Genomic DNA, 9607 nt, shown 5'->3' on the forward strand with positions numbered 1-9607 from the left:
CAACTCTACTCTACTTTCTTGTAACGTGTACGTTTTCTTCTCCATTGTTGTAACATATGTCTGTCTTTTGTTAATTTTAGTGTTTCTGCTCTATGGTCAATTTCAAGTAAAGGTTAATATTAACTCGGTGCTTTGTTCTTCATTGTTTTTCTCTCTCTGTGATCTTATTTTATTCCTCATATTAACTTCTTTAGGCTATTCTATTTAAGTTTAAGACTTTTTTAATATTACAATAGTACTATTTTGATGTATATGTCTCTTAACAATGTCTCAGACTTAAACTGAGGCCAATATTGCTGTTGTAATATATTCACAATTTCTATCCAAGATAAGTAAAGCACTGAATACGATTTCATAATATTTTCCTTTCACGTTTTACACTACTTTCGTGTCACAATAAAGTTTAAATCGTTTACTCGTCATCAAACAACCAAACGGCGTTTCCCTCCGGCATGGTGTCACTTTGACGTCATAACAAGGCAATGTACCCATTGGCTACAATTTAACCTAAAACAGCTTGTGATTGGTCAGGGAGTGTGGGCCGCCTGTATATAAAGCCTGGTAGACGGACGTCAACACAGAACACTGGCACGCGACGACGCTACAACATCTTCTGTACTGTAAGTGTATCTTCAAATATTTAAATTGTAAATTATTTGTTGGCGATTGGGAAGCTATTGTTTAAAATTTCACTTGACAAAAAAAAAAGGGAAATTTTATTAGTCTTGATATTACCTAAACTAAACTTTTTAAATAAGTTTCGCGTTAAACCATTCCGCCAGGCTTACATAACATTAATCTTCTTGCTATTTCTAGAACACGCTCATCAAACGACCATGAACCCTATACGAGTTGACCGAGGTAGCTGCAGTGTCACCACAAGAACAATTCGGAGCGTCTACAAAATTTACCTGTTGCTGGAGAACTCGATCGCAACAATTCCTTTCCTACTCCAGTTCTACCGCGGTTAGTGGATCCTTCCCACAGCATTACAGTGAGTTTCCTAGTGTTAAACTACAAGAAATTGGTCTCCAAAAAAACTGCTTTCCAGTATCTTTGTTATTTCTTCTACCCCATTTGTGGGTCATGAGCTGTATTGCATTACATTCTGTGCAAGTAAAGTCAAACTTGTACATATTGAATATCCAGTATATGTAACCAATAAAGTTTTTCTATTTATGGAATAATCCAAATCCTTGCTTTTACTAAATCAAAACCCAGAGTATAATAAAATCTCGACTACGTCTGCTGTTTGAAAGTTTGCCCATAAATAGTTCTCAAATACTCTACTTAATGGTGTTAAACGCTTCGGGAAATACAGCTCTACTCCTCTTAAATTAGTATTACTTTTTCACAACATAACCCAATAGACAAATGATGACATTAATGTGTGGCTTTTTACTTTCCAATCGTTCAAAGTACACATTCTCGTATCCACAGTGGCCCTGTACTAAAGTACGATCATCACTGGTTTAAACTAATCTTAGTATTGTCTAATAACACCAGAAGTGGTAAAATACTAAATTCCAAGCAAGACATATGAAAGTCTAACCTATAAATAAAAATATGAACTTCCATCTATGACCACTGCAATACTAAATATAGACCCAAGTCTTTCAATATTCAGTCGAAATCAATGTAAAATTAGAGGTCTGGTCATGTAGTCTGTAGTTTGGACAATTCTAAAACGCTTCTTCAATTGGATTTCCGCCGCAATGTATATTAGAGTATTTTAATCTCAAAAGACTGCCTTTTACTTGTTCAACATGGGAAAGGCTTTGAAATTGAGAAAAATGGCATTGAAAAAGCAAAGTGGGTTAAAGATGTAATAACGACGGTTGTGCATGTCAGAGATAAGAGAACCGTCAACAAGGATATTTAGAGCAAGGTATAGTTAAGTGGGAAGTACAGAAGGAGAATAAAAGCGGAGGGTGGTTTGTGAGTTAACGTGTAGCTATACCTTCTTTAACGAGTCACCCGTCTGAGACGTCCGATTTCTCAGGACGTCTGAGTCCTCCGTTTTCTTTCCATCTTAGAGTGCACCCGAGACTTCCTTGTTCCTAAAGCCCCGTCCACACGATCGAGCAGTGCCCGGCGGCCTTTGACCCTTTACCGGGCAAAGCTTGTGTGTTGTACACACGGGGGTGATTGGCGTCAGTCATAGTCGGGCGCTAGTAAGTGGTCTGCAGTGGCGGATACGCTACGATCGCACGAATAATCGCCCGACAGTGAAAAGCAAAGATCATATCGTTGTGTACTATAATAATTGCTGCTATGTGCAAATGCAGAAAAAGGGGATGGTGGTTAGGTCGGAAAAAAGCATTGAAGTCATGCCACGATTTTACGTGAACGGCAAGATGGACACGAGCGAGACATGACAAAGGACTCTAACACCTTTTACAAATTTCGAGCGAAAGTGGAACCATATATAAAAAAAACCAGGATACCAATATGAGGGAAAGTATATCTGCAGAGGCTAGTCTAGAGGCAACGCTTGTATATCTTTCAACTGGTATGCACCTACACGTCACGAGGATATCGAAACAAAGTTTGTCTCGCATAATACCTGCTATGAAGTACTCGAGGAAGATTACTTGCAGGTGAGATTTGTAATCCATAAAAATGGATTGAGTTATGATATGCATAAACAGGAAGCTATGGGACGAGAACGAAGAACACACACGAATGTCCTCATTACATAAACAATCTCCTCTCACGCCAATATTGTACATTGCATTTGGTTATACACTGAGCGGGGAACACGTACGTATAACATTTGTAATACTTATATACCACCAGGCAGGCTGACCATGATTTCGCTCAACGACGGGCCTTTAATATAACGACACAGAATTGGAAATTGCAACAGTGGTGGTATATGTTAAGGCAACTTAGATATCTGATTATAGTTGGAACATCCATTAAGTGATGGTGAAAGCTTCAACTGTCTTTGTTGTTAGTAAAACTACACGAGTGGCTTGTCCTTGGGGATAGCCAGATGTTTCCAAGTACTACTGAAATTAGATCATTTTGATGCCCGAACGTCAAATCGAATTTACCAACCGTATTGAAACACTTTTCTCACACACTGTACCGCCAACTCTGACCTGCACACACTACCCATGGGCAGCCAGCCTCTTTGTGGAGGCCCCCCTCATTATAACTACCCAAGAGGGTGGGGTGGCGAGTGAAACGAGCCTAAACATCTGGGAGTTCCGGGGGAGCTGTAAGCCCCCCCGGGAAAATATTGAAATTTGAACACTTCTTTGCAGAATTTGGAAGCCATATGCAGTTATATTGAGGAAATTAAAACATTGAGACATTTTTCATTAACTGTATATTTATTGATAGTGTACAAATTCCCAACACACACAAAAGTGAGACATGACTGGAGTCATTCGTGTGGTTTCAAGTCGACCAGCCCTGATATGTAGAGAGGCCCTGCTCACGAAAGAGGAACTTAAAAGTAGCCAAAGCTGACATTTTTTTAAACCAAAAGGAGATTCAGAGCCCAGTGACAGTAAACTCCCAGAGGATGACACAGTAGAGGTTCACTTTAGTGATTCGGATGACGAAACGAGGTCAGCTGAGATTAAGTAAATCGCCACCTACAGCAATGCAAGTACCGTAGTGGATACTCTCCTACAAACTGACGAGCCTAGCCGCATTCCAATGAGACGGGATTCGGCGACTTTCTCACGGGGGTGGGGGGTCGCCACCTGCGACGCTGGCATCCGGGTTTACTTCCGGTAGCCGAGTGTATGACCTCTCGGTCTCGCCGTTGAAATTCATTCTACCCTACGTTCCTGAACACGCCGCGTCTCGTCTCCTCTTCCAAGCACCAACTTCCCACCACCAGACTGTTTTGTATATAATATATTTTATAGAAGAAAACCACCATTAAGAGTTTCCTTTCTCCAACCTGTGACTGAAGCTTCGTCCGATTCATCTCAGTTGAATTATAAGAAACATTCTATGGAACCGGTGTCGAGTGATCCGGCTGACAGTTGATGATAAACCCATTGACTATTTACTAAATCATTCTCTTGATCTAAATTGTGAACAAGGTCACTTCTCAACAAGTGAAAAGGAAAGAGTTCGGTATGTGCCCAAATCCTTGTGTATTCTCCAAAAACTGGAGATGTATTTTGCGTTCAATGCGTTTAGCGACTGGAAAAACTGCCGGCGTACAGTTGCCGAACGTGAAAGTGGCAGAGAGCATCAAATTTCAGTTGGGGTGTGAGGGCAATTACAGCAAGGCGAATTCATTCCACTTTGGCTTTGCAACTACAATTGGAGAGAAAATAATGCAAAGAACGTCTATTGCGCATAGTTGAAACACTACAAATTTTAACATCGAGAGGTCTTCCTCTCAGAGCTAGTGATGAAAGAATAGGCTCTAGCAACAATGGCAATTACCTTGCAACTCCTGGCCAAATTGGACACTTTTCTTGCACAGCATCTGGTGCTGTGCAAACACTTCATATCTCTCAAAAACGATTTGTGACCAAATGGTCAATCAATTATCATAAGTGAAGTGAAACGAGACAAATATTAGTCAGTTAGTGTAGATTCCACACCGGATGTTAGTCATACTGACCAACTTACATTCATAGTTGAGCGATTTTTATAACTTCATAGACATATACATGACCATGGTGCACAGAGCATAGCCTCAACTATTGTACAGTTAATTACAGAAGTTCGTCTTGAGGGCAGAGTTATGACAATGCTGCCACTATGTCAGCCATTTACACTGCCAGAATAAAGGCTGGCATATTACGTCCCTTGTGCAGGTCACTCCTTGAACCTTGTAGGAACATCAGTTGCCTTGGGTCTCTTTCAAATTCCGGATTTTTGCAAACCTTATACAACTACTTCTCAACCTCCACATATAGTTGGGATCATCAGCTGCACTACCGGCTGAAGGGATTGTAGCGAAATCCCTTTCAGAAACTGGCTGCAGTGTTTTTACATTACCTTGAGATAAAGTCAGCACTGGAGAACAAAATATGTTCCGACAGTAGCTTCAAGGTCAAGGCCTCATAAGACGAATGGAAGCATTTGAAACACCACTTCTTGCTGTAAAATAGTATCAAATCTTAACAAGGTTTAATGCAACCAGCTTATCACTTCAAAAAGTTCACACCCACCTTCTGTCAGTTGTGAAACTGTATGAGAGCTTGATCATCTTCGTCTCAGAAATGAGACGGGGTCAGTTGGATGAAATAGAAGATCAGGCTAGGGCTTTTGCCGAGCCTGTCTACAACGACAACAAAAAAGAGAAAACATTTCTTGGATGAATCAGTTGGCACTGAAACTCAACTTGATCCAAGGTGGACAATTTCTACACCATATTACGAATGAATAGAAATAAAGAAGCGGTTTACCTTAACGGAGTATGACACCATTGGCTGTCAGTACCTATTCCAGTGACCTGGAAGCATCTGTTCTAGAGGAGTTTTTGCAATTTAAAGACATTTTCTCTTCTGAATCTGACAAGTCAGTGACAACCCTTTCCGGATGGTATGTTGACAACTGCCTTTCCAAACATTAGTAGTAGTAGTAGTAGTATCTTCGGGGACACCACAGGTGAGTGACTGAAAGGTGGAGACGGCCCCTCGGAAACACGTGGGCTCGGCGTCGGTCGCCGAGACAGTCTCAAAGCCGTGGTTTAACACCAGAAGCAGTTTTTCTATTTCATTCATTTTATCCACAAATGTTTGCATGATCGTAATAAAAATGATACAACTTTTTCTTTAATTTTAAGATTTTTTTTCTCTATCTACGATCATAAATCACCCATAGCGGGCAGGGCACGAAACATGAAGGAAATTACGGGGTAAAACAACGAAACTCTGATCGTGTGGCAGTAATAAACCATCTCCAAGTGCTTTGTAGGTGAAGAAATAAATTATTTACCATAAATGTTCGGCCAATATTTCTTTCGTGACGTTGCACGTTCGCGTCTCGTCGTAAACCGTAAATTTGTGATTTCGGTCTCCGTATACATTAAAAGCAAACGACGGAGGCTCTCGGCGGGGGGAATATTACGGGACATAATAAAAGAAAAAAGCTGGCCGGAGACAATCTTTTATTCTCACTTTGGTAACACAAATTGAAAAGTTTTATTCACAACATATTTAATTTAGAGTTGACAATAAATATCTTGTGTTGAAGACTTAATATGATATGTACAGATCCTATCTATCATCCATAGTCTGGCAACAAATTGCTCAACATCGCGCCGTTACATTTTCTGACGACGGAGATGAAATATGCAAGACGTAACAACTCTTGGCTTACATAAACAATGTCTCATAAATGAGATACAGGTATATCTAAAAATGAATGGCGCCAAATAACGACGATTTGGCACCGACCGTTACACTAATGACATGCACTATACATCACTTGACAAAACAAACATTGTCACATCATGTGACATTAAATATGTACAGTACAGTTTACAAAAGTTCATTTACTGTATATGCCAAAGATGGCACTATGGTGTGGTGCAGTTTGGAGCAATAATTTAAATCAACCATTTCTGTTCCTATAGTACATTAATATTTTGAGGAGGGAGTTGAAATATAGGTTCCACTTCAAAAATCCAAAATGTTTCAGATAACTGAACTTGTTGGCTAACTCAAGGTCATTATTAAAAACCCTAATATTTCATTAAGCACCAAATAAAATACTACATATATGACAACTATAAACTAATATATAATACTGCATGTACAGGTATAACAAACACACTAAACTAAGGAACTCAAAATATAATGTTAATAATAATACAGGCCGTCCGCAACTTACAACAGGGATAAGTTCCTGGACCCATACTTTAGGTTACATAACATAAAGTGCTGTTAAACAATGATGAAAATAATGACAGTTTAATTACAACTTTTTGAGGTGAATGTATTGGGATCCCGTTCGTAAGTGCGGGTGACGGCGAGTCGGAGGGTGTAACTCAGTGACCGACTACGAGAAAATGCCCCGGTGATGATATCTTAGCTTAGTGTGCTGAAACGCCATCATCTGGCAGCGCGGTAAATTTTTATAATCAATGCGATCACTTTTGGATGTTCACAGTTTGGGGATAAATGATGTTTGGATTTTTTTAAGTGCAACCTGTATATAACATTACTGTACAGTATATATTTCTGAGCAAGTACAACTCGTGAGGAGCCACAAACGTACTCTTGATGTATGCAAAACCTAATTTTAGATTACAGCATCCCTATATATACAGTATATCCGAAACAAAAATTGAGAATGCCAAAACAAATTACAATGTTATGAAATACATAGTGGATACTTGTTTAGTACAACTCACTAGCAGCAACAATATTGAAATAAAATATATACTGCACTGCGTAATTCCCTATCATTGCTAAGTGTTGCTTCAATGTGACCTCCAAAGTGTAAATAGTACACAGCCACATTCCATCGACAAAAACATGAGCACATTAGAGAGTAAATCACCGCACAGAGCCAGGTCAGCAGAGCTTGACACAGTGATGGAGGCGTGATTAATCAAGGAGTGCCTATTTCTGCTCCTACTGTGAGAAAAACCCAGACAGTTTAACCAGATTTTGGAAATAAAAGTAGATTACAAAATGTGTAATGCAGATTTAGCGGTGACAAAATCATACCTAAAAGCTTGTACTGTGCTGTACCTCATAATAAAACACTCAATATTTTCATTTATATGTACACCTTTACATTTATCCCCCACAAATACCCTTTTAAAGCAAATTGACAACTTTTTAAGTGGTATCATGATTCTTACTAATTAAACATTCATCCACTTGAAATGGTAGGGCTAATTATATTGAAGATATTCTTAATATAAATCATTGTACCTCTGACGATACTCTGGAGAAGAGACCGGATGGCAAGAGCAAACTTCAACTCTCCGGATGACATCTCGGAGATGGTCGGAAGGAGCTGATCGTAAAGACGAACTCCTTCTGTTGACTCGGATAATATGCGAAACACCTGGAATAAGAAATTTTTTTAAAAATAAGCATAATATATTTGTACATGTTCTAGGTATTCGGTTCTAACTACAGGGGCGAACAGAAACACTCGTAGAATTCTATTTTGCTGGTTGGTGTAGGTAGGTCACCACGAGGTCAGGTCTTATATAGCGGAGATAAGCGTGGCTTAATAGTTGACCTCCGTCGTCTAAGGCGGCGCTGGTTGACCTAGACCACGACGCATACGCTGGGGAATTCGCGGGGTCGGCTACTCTGCGACAAACAGCGTTTGTAGGGGAGGAATCCACTACGATACTCCCCCCTTCCCTCCAGGAGACTTGTTGTCTGCAGGGTTGCATGGCACATGCGAGGCAAAACGGCGGTGCATGCCACATGCGAGACATAACGGCGAGGGCGTGAAAGACCCGGCCGCTAGGGGAGACAACTGTCTCGAGTCTAGACACACGAGATCTGTGGGAGAAAAAGGGTGTGTGGGGGCGATGAATGTTGTGCTTCTGTCGCTGCAGGGGCAGCGTCCTCATGATCACTGGGTCAGGGGCGACGTCAGGAGGAGGGTCTATAATAGGAGCAGGGTCTACAACAGCAGGTGGGAGTGCCGGAGGGAAAAAAACAACGGTGTGTGGGGGCGACGAATGCTGTGCTTCCCTCTCGGCAGGTACAGAGTCCTCAGATGCGCCTGCTGGGGTCGATAGGACGTGGTGCTTGGGGCAGGAAGAGGAGCTGGTGTCTGCTTAGAGTAGCAGAGCTGCTCTAGGGTGTCTAACCTGAGGTGTAGAGACAGTACCTGTAGAGCCGATGAGAGCTGCCTCTGTGTGGATAAGCCAGTCTTCCATGTTGCTTGAAGACTGGGAGAGTGATCGGTTTCTCCTCCATCCTGTGTGAGTGCGAATCTCCGGGGTCACCATTTGTGGGGTTATGAGATATTGGTTGGAGAAAGGAAACTCACAATGTGCTCTCTGTATACATATTGTATTGGATGTACAGAGCAGCTTGGTGCTGGGAAGTGGCAGGTTGGTTACAAGCGTGATGTACAGAGATCTGGTTGGTGAGGGTGCTCAGAGGAGGACCAGCTTGTGGCTCGCCATGCTCGCCGACGGAAGCGAGGGCCGCCAGGCAGGAGCGGAGGAGGTGGTGTAGGTAGAAAGAGGTAGGTCACCACGAGATTAGGTCTTATATAGCGGAGGTAGCCCACTACAATACAACAAGACGGCACTCCCTACTCTATCAACAACCGAGCCCTCAGGCGACATGTAGCAGCTTCCATATGTCGCCAGGCACATTATCTAAGCGTGTGGGACATAACAAATGCATTGCCACATGCTGCTGGCTAGGCTAAATAAGTAGTATATATATAAATGGAATACATAATATACATACATAATACACATATAACCCCCCCCCCCCTCTATACGCTCATAGCAAAGTCTTGAGCGGACCTTTTCTTTTGGATCCGTTCTGAGCGTCGAGGGACTTGATCACTGGGGAGGACACAGGACTCAACACTGGTGACGGGGTCAGCAGAAGGCGTTGTTACGGGGCGGAGAAAACGGCGGTTACCTCCACCACACGCGACCACTGGGTAACAGCACCTGGTAGTC

General features: G+C 41.6%; 1 long non-coding RNA gene across 1 annotated transcript; it reads left to right on the forward strand.

Moving 5' to 3' along the window:
* Positions 1-530: 530 nt before the first annotated feature.
* On the forward strand, positions 531-1193 carry LOC121873577. Its single transcript, XR_006090267.1, has 2 exons — positions 531-620; positions 817-1193. It is a non-coding gene; the product is annotated as an uncharacterized LOC121873577 (long non-coding RNA).
* Positions 1194-9607: the final 8414 nt, after the last annotated feature.

Source organism: Homarus americanus, unplaced genomic scaffold (genome assembly GCF_018991925.1).
Source record: "Homarus americanus isolate GMGI-L3 unplaced genomic scaffold, GMGI_Hamer_2.0 scaffold24830, whole genome shotgun sequence".
NCBI lineage: Eukaryota > Metazoa > Arthropoda > Malacostraca > Decapoda > Nephropidae > Homarus > Homarus americanus.